The sequence below is a fragment of the Montipora foliosa genome, chromosome 5 (genome assembly GCF_036669935.1).
Source record: "Montipora foliosa isolate CH-2021 chromosome 5, ASM3666993v2, whole genome shotgun sequence".
Lineage (NCBI taxonomy): Eukaryota > Metazoa > Cnidaria > Anthozoa > Scleractinia > Acroporidae > Montipora > Montipora foliosa.
The window spans coordinates 18,183,436-18,198,265 of record NC_090873.1 but is presented as its reverse complement, the minus strand read 5'-3'; the positions used below and the strand labels follow the sequence as shown (position 1 = coordinate 18,198,265).

Sequence of the window (14,830 nt, the reverse complement as noted above, 5' to 3'; positions counted from 1 at the left end):
TATTGTTACTCAAATTTGGGCGCCATTTATGCAATTGGGTCTATGTCTTCGTGAATCTCAGTATATATCTTGGGAAATGTCTCTGTAAATATCACTATAACATTGTAAGGCCCAGTTTATCTTTGTAAATATTGGCATATCTCATGACCCTTTTTATACATCTTGGTAAAACCGTCAATATCAGTGTAAGCCTGTAAATCTCCTTTATTTGTTAGAGAATCACATTATATTTTGATATCCATAGGTGAATCTCAGTATATCATGGCAAATTTAAAAAACTGAATCATTTTCGCTATATGTGTGTAAATATCATGTATATCTTAATAAATCCCAGTATATCTTGCTTTATTGTGTATAGCTCTCTGTATTTAGGAAACAGTACCTTGGAATATCATAATAACCTTACTACATCTTGAGCTCGTAAATCCAATCATGATCTTAAAATCCCGTATGTCTGGTAGATCTTAGTAAATCTCAGTCTATTTGTTAGGCAAATCCCAGTCAAATCTCAGTAAGTCATTTGGAAAATCCGCCAAAAACTCTTGGTAAATTGACTACATCTTGCAAAATCTTAAAGGTTTCTCCTCTTTAATTCTTTCAAGGTTTTTTAGGCAAAATCCTAATCTTACTGTCATTATCCAGGTAAATTTCAGAACAACCTGTAAATCTCAATTACAACAAGTTCTCAATTATTTGACTTGTTTTAACAAACTGATTGAGTATACTAACTGGTGCTGTCTGTCTGTTGATATCATACAATAACTAGCTACAAATCTCTGAAAATAGGCTAGGTAGGGGAAGGCAATTTGATTTGAGAAAGAAGGTACGGCGTGTTCCTTAGACTTACAGAAGTAAATAAGACGTAAGGCCCGTTTTTGTAGAGTTACGATCTTTCTTTGAAATTTCAAGGCACAATTACCCCAAGCACAAATACCATAAGTTAAGTAAGGGACAATTAATGAGTTGTACACTGAAGTAAACACGACGTGGGACATAATGTCGAATCTTGGCTATAATTCCTATCGACTTGCTGATTTTGTGGCAGATAGATTCTATGTGATATTTCCATGAAAGATTTGAATCAATCAGCAAGCCAAGGTATTTGAAATAATCTTTCATTTCAAGGTTTGCGAGGTGTTAGTCACGGAGTCGAGAATTCCAATCCTAGGTATGAAGGGCATATTCTTTTGCCGGGGACGAAAGATGACAAAGTTTGATTTTTTTATGTTCAAAGACAGTTTGTTGGCCTTAAGCCATTCGTTGAAGTTGCCAAGCTCGCGATTAACAAGAGACTCGAGGTCAGTGAGATCATTTGACGCAGAAATCTTAGTACGTATTGCCAAATCGTAATATGTTGTCAAATAAATACTGTCAATGAACGAAATGGTGTATGAAATGAATCGTATACTGAACTGCAGATATGAAATCAAGTAAAGTTATGATCCTCGAATTTATGGACGTAACCCAGGGCGGTGGAGGGGCCTTTTTTTTCAAGTCTTGCAGGAGACCAAGCGGGTCTTTGTCTTGAAACGTCCCCCCACCGGAAAGCAGGGGCCCCCGACCCCGCTACAAAGATGCGCAATGACCAGGCGCATCTGGCCGTGCCATGGGTTTCGCTCCAGCGTCCCCATGGAGCGCTCTGCACATGGGAGAGGTGACAGACACTTTTTGGGCCAAAACTTCCCCCCTGGTTTTCAGCTGGGACCCACACTAACCCCAAGAAGTAGTTGCAGAATTACAAGGCGCATCTCGTCGTGATACCATGGTTTTTTCCTTGTAGCACCTCAGAGGAAGGCTTTGCGTTAGTGAGGAAAACGTTTTTTGGCCATAACTCCCCCCAGTTTTGTCCGGTCTTCCCCATATTCCGTTGGCTTTATCTTCTAGGCCGTACGAAGGTGGGTGCCAAGTTTCAGCTTCGTAGCTCAAATCCGAGGGTCAAATTTCACGACCACTACTCCAGTCGACTCTTGAAGAGCCTCAAATCCTGTGTAGGAGTAAAACTACTACCAGATCTGCACAGCAGATCACCCAAAAAGCTTATTTCAGGTTCCCATGGAGATATCCCATAATACCATACACCGTTGGAAAGTCTCAACGAGATCTATCACGTGACGAAATATGGGCATCCTGTGTTGAGGTGGGATCCCCTGTGCACAGTCTTTTGTCCTTAACATTCCTACGTTTTATTCCCTTGGGACCCCATTCCTCATGCGCCTAGACCCTATTGCCCCAACAACTTTTCGCACCAGTTTCGACCCGGGGCGAATCGACCTGTGGACGCCAGAGGCCCAAGAACACCCCTGTTTTGACACGAAAATGGCCCCCCGGACTTTGCTTTATGCTCATCAGACGCGCCCTCCGGAGACCCTCCCCACGGTGCCCTTGGATTGGCCAAATTCCAAATCCCGGGGGAGTTATCCTCGAAAAACTTGTTTTTCTTTTTTGGGCCTAACTCCCCCCGGTTGGGTCCGGGGGACCCGAGACCGCGCCAGGAAGATTCCTCAGGAGATGGCCCATCTCGTGGTAAGGTCCGTTTCACTTTTAACGGCCTCTGGAAGACTGTACACACATGAGGAAAAAAGTTTTTTTCGGGTTTAACTCCCCTCAGTTTTGAGTGTGGTCTCTCTAAGCCCAAGAAGTAGTTTGCAGAATCACAAGGCGCATCTCTCGTGATACCATTGGTTTCCTTGTAGCACCTCACAGGATGGCTTTGCGTAAGTAAGAAAAACGCTTTTTTGGCCATAACTCCCCCGGTTTTGTCCGGTCCGCCTCCCCCATATTTTCTTGGCCTTACCTTCTAGGCCGTACACAGGTGCGTGCCAAGTTTCAGCTTCGTAGCTCAAATCCAACGGTCAAATTTCACGACCACCTCTCCAGTCGACTCTTGAAGAGCCTCAAATCCTGTGTAGGAGTTAATCTACCACTGGATCTGCACGGCCAAATCATGGAAAAAGCTTATTCGAGGTTGCCCATGGAGATATCCCATAATACATACACCGTTGGAAAGGTCTCAACGAGATCTATCACGTGACGAAATATGGGCATCCTGTGTTGAGGTGGGCGCCCTGTGCACAGTCTTTTGTCTTTAACATTCCTACGTTTTATTCCCTTGGGACCCCATTCCTCATGCGCTAGACCCTATTGCCCAACAACTTTTCGCACCAGTTTCGACCCGGGGCGAATCGACCTGTGGACCTCAGAGGCCAAAGAGCACCCCTGTTTTGACACGAAAATGCCCCCCGGATTTTGCTTTATGCTCATCAGACGCGCCCTCCGAAGACCCTCCTCAGGGTGCCCTTGGATTGGCCAAATTCCAAATCCCGGGGGAGTTATCCTCGAAAAACTTGTTTTTCGTTTTCGGGCCTAACTCCCCCCGTTTGGGTCCGGGTGACCCGAGACCGCGCCAGGAAGATTCCTCAGGAGATGGCCCATCTCGTGGTAAGAAAAAGTTCACTTTTAACGGCCTCTGGAAGACTGTACACACGTGAGGAAAAGTGGTTTTTAGGGTCTAACTTCCCCCGGTTTTGAGTGTGGTCTCCCTAATCCTAATCATGGCGCATCTCGTGGTACCATTGGTTACTTTCTAGCACGCCCAGGGAAAGTCCTGCATACGTAAGAAAAGTCAGTTTTTGGCGATATTTCCTTCCCGGAAATAGCTACTCCCGTAACCCCCAGAAGTTCTTGCAGAATTTGATGGCGAATCTCGTGGTACCATTGGTTTCTCTCTAGCACGTCAGGGGAAGGCCCTGTATACGTGAGAGAAGGCAGTTTTTTTTTTTTGGTGATATCTCCCCCCCGGAAATAGCTATTCCCCCCCTAACCCCGAGAAGTTATTGCAGCATTTGATGGCGCATCCATTGGTTTCTCTCTAGCACGTCAGGGGAAGGCCCTGCATGCGTGAGAAAAACCACTTTTTTTTTTCTCACGAGTTGAGATAGCTTGAAATAAGAGTAAAATATCAATGTCAATTTTTGTGGTAATGACAGAGACCTTAAGATACCTTAAGATAGGTATATATATATATATCGTCCGCCTGTGAATCATCGTTCTCTGGTTAAAAAACATGTTTACCCCAGGATGACCACTTAATTCCATTCGCTATCTAGATTGGCCATGTAAGCAGCATGTGTTGCTCTGATAGTGTAAATCAAATGGTTGGAAAAGTGGTGATGATCACATCCAACCGGTAATCAGGGAGACGTGGGTTCAAATCCCGCTCAGGGCATAAAACGTTTTTCTCCCAATGAAAATGTCATCCAGGAGTTGTCCGTCCTTGGTCCCTTCAAACTATATATATATATATTTGTCGCATATTTCCAAGATTTGACTGTAATCAAAGTTAACACAGCGACACTCATGCCATGCCCCCTGCTTGTGCAAGGGGGAAGAAACGAACCACTTAAATTTTATTTGAGGTGAAAAATGAACGGTCCTTCCTGACATCTCAATGACCTACGTGGTGGCGCAACTCACCACTTCGCAAAGCTTGTGAGCGGCGGAATCCCTAGATCAGTTGCATGGGAGGACTTGCACCGGGCCCAAACCCACTTTACGCTGCCGCGCATTGATGCAAACCTTGGAACCCTCCTAAGAGGCCTCTTACCGATCCTGACAAAACGTTCTGGTGAACGGCTATATATTACGCTCGACGCAGACGTTCCTTTCATTGTGGTAACACAAAATTGATCAAAGGCTGTTGATAAGCAATTTATAGCGCATGCACAAATCGGTTTTGATCGGACACAATTTAACAATGGTTGACTGACATATTTTTAAAGTATCTTTATTTAAAAAAACGCACCGACTGGTGGCGTCACGTAAAGCCGATTATTAAAGGGAGTGCAGACACATTGTATTCATCAGCATGCAATCGATTCAAAAAAGTATGCGCCTTGAATCGAGACTTTAAGTCATCTGATTTATTGTAATACATGTCAAGAGCAGTCAGGCTTAAAAACGCTTTTATTGTGTGCGAGGTATTACAACACGTTTCTTGCGTTTTGCGTTTTCATTTGTACGGAATTCTCGAATTCAGAATTGAATTACTTTCCAGACGAGTGGTGAATTTTCGAGTTTGAACGATACGCGAGGATCTCTTGTCTCCTCTGGAAAGTCACATCGCTATAAACTTTGAATAGCAATCTGTATACATGTTGAATATCTGTTGGCACAATGTTTAACGTTCCTGCAGCAACATACACAGATCCTATACCAAAGCAGGGGAACGACAGTTGAAAGTAAGTAAATTTTAAAGGGATAGGATAGCTTGAGGAAAGCTTATGCCCTTGTCTAGAAAGGTCACTTAGCATACCAGTGAACAAATTTGTTCAACTTTGTTCTCTGTTTTGGCCCTAACCATGCACAAACCACGCGCGATTTTTCTAAAAGAAAGCCAATCATCAATAGTTTCGATTAATTTATTCAAAATTCAGTTGAGAACCGAGGACAACAGATTGTGCATGGTACGTCACGGTCAAGTTAACATGAAGTGCGACAGTACTGTTCTCTCTCCGGGTTTCATAAGCAGTTCATCTATATGAACTATGTTTACACAAACAAAAAAAAAACAAAAACAAAACCCTTATACATTTTTTTTTTTCCGGCAATTAAGAAAAAAGCAACCCAACACACGATAATAACATTTCTGTATTAATATAAAAGGCATTGGAAAAAAAAAAATAATAACCACGATAATCTAGACTAATGAAACATTTCAGCGGGTTAAGAGATGAGATTTTCCAATAATCTTTATTCTACAGGCTTATTTCTTGAGGTGCCTGCAGTTTCAACACTTTGGAGAGGATTGAAATAACAGGTAAGAAAGGTAGAATGTCTGTAGGTGATACATATGATTCAAGTCACCCCATGCAAAACTTAGACAGGAAAAAGTGCAATACAAGGGAGCTAATGGCGCCATTTTTCCTCTCCCTGTACTCTCTGACTGCTGATCGTTTATTTTTATTTTGGTAAAGTAAACTGGTAATGAGGAAACCTTAATTTTTTATGGCCAATTTTAGAAAAATGAGATGTTTTGTAAGTCTTACACGTAAGTCAAATCTCGTTGTTTTGTAAGTCATTACTTAGAGGCCACGACCAAACGAAACATCCGTTCTTAAACGAAGGCGACGGAAAGATAAAGCCGAATGTCAACCTTCCAGATTCAACAGAAGTCTAGTACAAAAAATCTCATTGCTCTTTAGTTTATTTAGTTACATGCATCTTTTGCTTTCAAAAACACGGCGGACTACTCTATCTCTCTCCGCGAAGTCAATGACAGCAAAACTGCTTCCCGCGAGACGAGGGAAACTCGCGCGAGGTTTTTCTTTTTCTTGTAGTAAATGAAACAAACGATAAAAACAAAGAATGCGACGGAAAATGCCGCAAGCACTGTATGTCCCCCATTACTTATCTCCAATTGATTATGGAGTCATTAAACACTCCTAATTTTAAGCATTGAACCATTTTACGACCTTTTACGGGCACCTCATATACAAAACACGATATCATGCGGTGATGTTGAATCATTCGCTGAAAGGTATGTTGTTGTTCATCTCTGTTTTCGCTTTCTATGGTTCTTTTCATTTTACTCATATATTCTCTGTATATCTCTAACGCAGAGAGAGATATGCCTTTCGCATGATTTAGTGTGAATACTTAGCATAGCATGTAAAGACAAACTTATTAGACTTATTGTGTAGCGTGGAGAACTTAGGATTCAATCAGTACAATCAAATGACCCTTGTAAAACTAAAAAGAGAAAGATTTTTCCCTATGAAGCGATCGAAAGAAATACTTGCTATCTGAATTCTTTATCTGCATGCACTGATGCATGCCGTATAAATTAAAATGGTTAAATGGCGCAAAACTCATCATTGAAATGGCGTTGTATCTGCTCAACGGTTTTGAACATTTTCCTCTGAATTAAACATTCAGGGGAAAATGTTCAAAACCGTATGAAAATCCATAAGATCATGTGGATGAAATGTAGTAGCAAGTATTTTCATGACTGTTTGAAAGCACCGTTTTTTTGTGCTAATACCTCATGCCGGATGCAAAGGTCTGCAAAGGGTCATTGCTGCAGCTCGGCGTAAACAGAATTGTCTCGGCGTAGACAGAATTCTCTCGGCGCCGTTCTCATTTTTGCTAGACAATTATTATTAGCTGCCTGTTTTTTTTTTTGGGAACTAGAATTCTTTTCGATGGAACGGTTACGACTGAATTTACTGACATACAAATTAAAAATAGTTAGCACATGATAGATAAAACAAAGGGAAGAAGATCGTTTTATCGTGTAGACAAGCCGCCTAAGATGCCGAACTTAATGCCCAGTTTTAAGGGGGGGGATCCGATTGAAGTAAAAGTCAAGTTGAAGTAAAAGTCAAGGTACCTCATGTCAAATGCAATCACTACACAACGAATCTTAACCCCAAGAGATTTGATTTGGTACAAACATTGCGTTAGCCGAATTGGTCGTTGTTCTTCTGAAACGTATACTTCTCAAATAACATGAAGTTAAAGGTTCTCATCAGCTGACGACCAAGAAAATGATATGGGTGCCAATGATTTTTGCCTGCAAACACTATCCCCTACAGAAAAGAGGGGTCCGTGAAAAGTAAAGAAAGAAGAGGACATTCATTGCATGTTGGAAGGTGTCATTTGACTCTTAAAAACGGCTTTGTAAGATGTAGTTGAAATCTAATATAGTGGGCTTGTGGCAGTAGTTCTTTGAATATTTAAAAACGTAAACCCCATGATATTGGTGGCAGCTTTATTAGTACTTTGGTTTTTAGTGTTAATTTTCATTTATCGATTCTGTTTCTCCACAGGTAACTGAAAGGCTACCCTGCCGTGGTAAAAATATAGACCCTCTCCCGGACTGATGTGAACCTTTTGGCATACTGATATGATGTGAGTCCCCACTAAGTTATCTGCGACCGTAGGGTCATTTTAAACTGTTATCGGAATGTTTATTCAGATGTGCACAACAACGTGGTAATACGAAATGCAATTGTCATCCCAGGCAATTTTCTTAATGTTAGTTTTCAGTAAATGGGTTCTACTAAAGGTTTTGGCTTTAAAGTGAAAATTGGACCAAACCAAAAATATCCTCTACCTCTATATAGGACGGACGCAAGGAGACAATTAGGCAAAAAAATTCTGAGCTGTCTAGATTTAACACTTTTGACAAATTCTCATTGCGCATTTTTTTTCTTTTTTTTTTTTTTTCAAAAATAATGTTCTCTCTCGGCAGAGTCATTAGACAATATCCGACCTACTTCCCGCCAAAATCATGACAAAAAAATGCGCGCGAAATATTGTCTTGTGGCGTCCTACAATAGTGAAAATGGGAGTATCTGACAAACATCTGCCAAAAAGTAATTAAGCGGGAAAGAGTTTTTCGGGAATCTTTTGAAAAAGCGATATGATGTGTGTACCCATTAACTTACTGCAAATAGAGTCGTGATTTATGTGGTCTCAGTTACACTCCTCTTAGCCTGAAGCTAATAGATTCAACTTGCGAAAACGTCATGCCAAAGTAATGTTCTAGACAAAGTATGGCCATATTGTACCTTTTTTTCAACTTGATCCATATGACTGCGTAAAGGATAAGCTAGCAAACTCGATATAATGTCATTACAAACCCTTATGAAAAGTCAGTGTTTGGACGTTTAGATTTCTCGCACTATCAGTGAGTGCGGGGGTTGTTGTGCTAAGCGGTTAACAATATTTATTGCTGCACGGCTGTCTTTGAAAGAAAACGACTTAAATAAGAGAAAAACGGTAGCATAAACGAACTTAAAGAAGATGCCTACTATTCAGCAAACTAATTTTAAAAGGGTCAGTTAAGGTTAAAAGAAAGAAAAAAGTATTTTATTACCTATTGTCACTAGTTTTTGTTTGACTTCTGAAAATGCTGTATTAAGATACGTACTTTTCCCTCCTATTTGAAAAGTCTATGCAGTCATTGTATTATTGTGAATTAGCCGCAGCATTGTAGTGCTGAGAAAAATGCTATTCTCGGTTTGAAACAACTGTGCTTCAATAGGTCGTTGGAGAACAAAGCTTTCTTTGATAATGTGCCTTTTAGTTTGTTCCTCGCAGTTGGTTATTTTTATCTTGAGACCAAACATCATGTAAAAAGGTTCTTTTCTTGGTGGGGAACGAGAAACTGGCCCGATTATCAGGACGTGAAAAACGTGTTGCTTTATTTAAGAATCCAAAAATCCATTAAGGTAAGTACAAATGTTGTTGTTTTAGAATATCAAAAGATCAAGTTGTCGTCTCAAGATACTGAGCTCCATTCCCTTTTTGAAGTGTGATAAGGGTTCCTTGAATGGTATTGCAGTGCTTTGATAAGTCGTTTCAGAAAGAAAGTTCCATTGATAATTTGCTGTCTCACTTGTAATCACAGTTGCTTTTTTAGATCTTTAGACCAAAAATTCAAACAGATACTTTTCTTGGTGGGACCTGAGAATCTGACAGCATTAGCAACTCTTTAAATCTACGTGATAAGACTGTCACTTAAATGGTCTTATATGTAAATGAATTTCGTAGCTACTTGTCTGAAGATAAATGGATACCTTGCCTCGAAGCATCATACTTCACGTTTTCTCATATTTACCCTACAAATTTGTTCGAAGAACCGCTTCTCTAGTGTGCAAGGCTTGGCTGCAAATTTCTTACTACAAAACTCTGATTAAGTACGCAAGAAATCATGAATTCTCCGTTGTAAAAGCACAGAACACATCAAAGGAGACAGTGGATAACTTTCTCATAGCAGTCCAATGGAGGCCTAGTCTATTCCGCTCTATTGATTTAAGTGGCGCAAAACAACCTGGGCAACATTTTGCAAAATAGTGGGAAACTGTGCTGGACTGACAGTTCTTAACGTGGCAAAAATGAAAGGTGAACTTTCTAAATATCCAGTTATTCGAGCTGTTAACATTGCGGAGCTCAACTTGAGCCAAACAATGTTGGATGACAGCCAACTAGTTTTTGTTACCGGAAGCATACCCTCGTTAGGAATATTAAACATAGGCGGCTGTGAAAATTTGACTTACACAGGAATTAGCAATGCCTCTTTTTCGTCCTTGCGTTTTCTTAGACTAGCTTTTTGTAAGGTGGGTGTTGAGTCCATCATTTGTGCCATTCAAAGCACGAGATTTTCGCGATGTGCGTGGAGGGAATATCACTAAGCAAAGAGGACATCGCACGTTTGCTTGATCTCTTTCCAGACATAGCCGAGGTTGTGTTCCCTCTTTATGTGTTTGCCACGAGGAGCTGTTTCTTACCGAGCACTGGCGTCTCTTTGCTTTTATTGCCGCTCATCACCCCAGTCTACAGTATTGACCGCCAAAGAAAGTATTGATGGAAGCTGGATGGAACTTTAAAAAAAACTACTAAAAGAACTGGTATTGCTAACCTAACCTTGAAAAGCTTCGAATTTAGAAGGAACACGGACGGCAACGAGAACGTCATGAATTTCGCTACCGTCAAAGTATTTGATCTTTTTGTTTTGATTCATAAACGGTGCCCTTTACTTCAGCTATGCCTTTTTCCCTCTGATGTCAAAATGTCCATTTTTCTTACTTTTTCATCGCATTTGCCACCCTTTTTCTTGCCCAGTGTTATGATCTGAAAAAACTTTTCAATGGTGGGTATCCGTAGACATTGAAAATGTCAATTCTCGTAAAATCTATTGTCATGTTGTCCCTGGATATCTTATTGTATTGAACTGATTGATTTCATCTTCGCATGCTAATTTAAACTACAAGTTAATTTACGATCTTCACGACATAACTATAAAGAAAAATCCAAGACTTTCCAAACTTAAGTAAAAGGAAATCACGAATAACACGTTTCCCCAATAGTAAAAATCACTCAATTGCGAGGACATTTTACGAGGGACTCAAAAATGTCCCCAGATTCTGAACAGACCCCACACTTCCCAAGACTGTGCATAGGTGAACCTATATGGCTTTTACGAGTCAAACTTGCGTCAGTTAAACACAATAAGATATGCAGGCGCCATTTTCTTGGTTGTATGAATTGTGCCACTCTGGTTTAGGGGCCGACCATTTAACTCTTGAGAGGGGAGGGTGGGTGGGTGATTTCTGGTCAGCAATTTTTTTTTTTCCTAGCAAACTGAGATATGTCCAGGTGCGTCCCAATTAGACGCACGTGGATTTCAATAAGCGTCATGAAGTGTCCCCTTGCTCTTCTAGCCAACTTCAACATCACTTGTGTCTCAGAATACAAACAATTTATGTCACAAAGTGTCCCCCAAAGGCTGCTCTTTAAGTGAAGATTAACTGCTGCATTTACCCAAAGCTAAAAATAACGCTAACCTTTAGCCTTACCTTATTTTTGAAAATAGGTAGCAAATGCTTAGACTTAATTGGGACACTTTTTTTTTCCCTCCTAAATGCTCTGCAGGATATATTTTTTTCTCTCCTCATTTCTCTGCAGGATTTTTTTCCTCAAAAAAGTGTCGTGTTTACATTTACAGAGTGTATTTACATTTACATTGTGGTTATTGCAGTAATAGTTCTAATATATGGAGCTGCAAAACCTTAAAATCAAAGCTATACAAAATCATTCTTGCATAGAGACATGTTTTCGGAATGTCATTCTTTAGAATCATTTAATATTACCTAATAACAATATTCTCATGTTATAAAGTGATGCTCCAAAGGTAGATTTGAAAATGTTTAGCTTCTTAATTTAAAAAGGGATGACTGGCGTAAGAAAGCAAAGAAAACAAATGATCCGCTATCCTGGACTGCCTACAGGTATTTTAGACAGGAAGTGAAACGGGAAATCAGAATTGCTGAACAGGAATTTGTTGCCGAACAGATCCTGAGGAATCCAAACAACATCAATAATATCTGGAAAGCAATCCGCCATTGCATCCCTAATAAATCTACATCCCAGCGAATATTCAGTAAGAACGACAAAACTGTTGCAGACGAATTTAATCAGTTCTTCGTATCTGTTGGTCAGAGTACTGTCGACAAAATCACATCCCTAGCTAATGAATGCAATCTAACACTTAACCAGAATTATTTTACACCGAGACAATACGCCCTTTCAGACCAGTTCACACTGAGTACCATTGATTATAAACAAATAGAACGTATAACAATGATGCCTTCTAATAAGGCCCCTGGGATAGACAAAATTCCGATTCGCGTCATCAAAGATTGTCTTAATCCAATTGTTCACACAATCACGTCTATTGTTAATGCATCCTTTCTAACATGTGTTTTTCCATCAAAATGGAAAACAGCTGAGGTTACACCAATTCCAAAAGACGGCGACCACGAACAGGCAAACAACAATAGGCCCATATCACTCCTACCAGTTTTATCTAAGGTTTGCGAAAGGGTTGTACATAATCAACTCACTTCATATCTGCAATCAAATGACACCCTATCAAAGACTCAAAGCGGTAAAAAGAAATGGTATTCGTGTGAAACATCTGTCATTGAAACAACCGACACAATTCTTATGCTATTGATAAAAAGAAGTTAACTGCTGTTGTACTATTATATATGACCAAAGCCTTTGATAGTGTTAATCATGAGACATTAATTTTAAAATTGCAAGATGTCGGAACCTCCAGTCATACTCTCCAATGGTTTCGCAGTTACCTAAGCAACAGGAAACAAGTAGTACGAATCCACTCAACGCTGTCTGAGCCTTTGCCTGTGACCAGTGGTGTACCTCAAGGGAGTATTTTGGGGCCAGTACTATTTAGCATATATACGAATGATCTTTCCTCGATACCACAGAAATGCAGCACCCAGAGTTACGTAGATGATACGAAACTCATTACTTCCTTTCAACTAAAAGACAACCTGGATGCAATTACTGATTTGAAAGACGATCTGTTTAAAATAGGAGAATGGTGCTCCAATAACCTCTTGTTACTTAATCCTAGCAAAACCAAGTTAATGATATTTGGCAGCAGGCAAATGCGTGCAAAATTGCAATTTCATTCCCTTCCCTTTATGGGAAAGGACATCATGCCTTCAGACACTGCTAAAGACCTGGGCGTGATTTTGGATTCTAATTTAACTTACGATGAACACATAATTAAAACGGCTTCTTCTTGCATGTCCTGCCTCGGCCAAATAAACCGCGTCAAGCATGTTTTTGACAAACGTACACTCCTGACGATTATCAACTCTTTAGTTTTTAGTAAATTATTTTATTGTTCCAATGTATGGGCAAACACGTCGAAGTGTAATATTAACAAACTGCAGGCTGTGCAAAAGTTCGCCTGCCGCATTGTGAGCGGCGCGCGTAAATATGACCATATTACGCCTATTCGTAAAGAGCTCAATTGGCTACCTGTGGCAAACCAGTTATATTACCGAAGCGCTATAATGGCCTTTAAATGTATGACGGGCCACGCCCCTGAATATCTGTCTTCAAAATTTTTAAAGAGAGCCGAGGTGAGCGGTCGTAGCACCAGAAACTCTCAATTGTTGAACATTCCACTTTTTAAAACCGCTAGCGGCCAAAGAACCTTTTATTATAGAATAGTTAATTTATGGAACTCTTTAGATTACAATCTTAAACTGTGTGATTCAGTCACTGTTTTTAAAATCACCTGAGGACCAAATTACTTAAAGAACTGTAATTTAATACTTATATATTTTAACAATTTTTAAAATTTTATCTTTTATCTTTTAATTGTAAATAGGAATATATTTGTGTTAACATTGTCTTTGAAAAGCCCCTTGGGGAAAGTCAATAAAGTATGTATAAAAAAAAAAAAGGTAAAAATAGCAAAAAGCAGTTCAGAAATGCTCATAGCATGGTAATTACTACTAGAATCATTAGTTACAATTTAAAAGTGGACTGAAATCTCCAAAACAAATGTGAAAGCAGAATTAAAGTTAGTTGATCATGGTGTAATTTGAAAAATAGCTCTAGTATTGCAAAAACCTTATAATTATTTCAATAGAAAGTCATTACATGAAAATGCTTCAGTTGAAAAGATTAAAAACAAACAAATTATTTCTCTATGTCTAATAAGACTTGATTCTTCAAATAGAAAAATTTACCTCCATTACTGCTTGTGAGTTTGGATACAGTGCGAGCCAGCAAGCCAGAAATCTCTGATCCCATTATAAGGGCAAACCGCAAGCTACCTAAGCTAACTGTAAGCTAACCAGAGTGTTATTTAGGCCAATCAATGTCACTTTGTTATTTTATGACTTGGTGCCATGTGAACTGAGCAAGCAAGAAATCCCTTATTCCATTATAAGGGCAAACCGCAAGCTAACTAAGCTAACTGTAGGCTAACCAGAGTGTTATTTAGGCCAATCAATGTCACTTTGTTATTTTAATAGGCTAACCAGAGTAGCTTGCTGGCTTGCAGATTATCCGGAATGGTTGCAGTTTTGCTGGGATTTCGTAAAGCCCCCCAGGAATGATGAAATAGCTTTGCAACATTTTTTTTTTCTTGCTTGCAGCAGTGCAAGAATTTTTTTCTCTTTCATTTGTGATGCCTGCATTTTTTTTCTTCCAACAAGCCCTTGCAGGAAATTTTTTTTTAAGAATATAAATAGAGCTATCTCGGTCAATTTGCAACAGAGACCACTGAAACTTGGTGAGCTAATAGTTCTGAGGGCAACACACCTACGACTGTAAAGGAATTTGTTCCCATGGCAACTCACTCTTTTCCAGTCCCCTCCAACCTGATTTCAACATTTTGGTGATCTCAGGCTAGAAATACATTTACCAAGGCCACAAACTCGAACTAACATCTTTATATGCTGGCAGGATCATGCAGATGAGGCACCATTTGCAAATATCA

The 14,830-nt window shown here is 39.8% G+C and overlaps 1 long non-coding RNA gene across 1 annotated transcript in view; it reads left to right on the top strand.

Annotated features, from left to right (window-relative positions):
• Positions 1-5,759: 5,759 nt before the first annotated feature.
• LOC138003006 (uncharacterized) overlaps positions 5,760-14,830 on the top strand; it is a 17,695-nt gene continuing 8,624 nt past the window's right edge. The window contains exons 1-2 of the long non-coding RNA XR_011123396.1: positions 5,760-5,815; positions 7,827-7,908. This is a non-coding gene — a long non-coding RNA (uncharacterized lncRNA). The remainder of the gene's footprint in view (positions 5,816-7,826; positions 7,909-14,830) is intronic.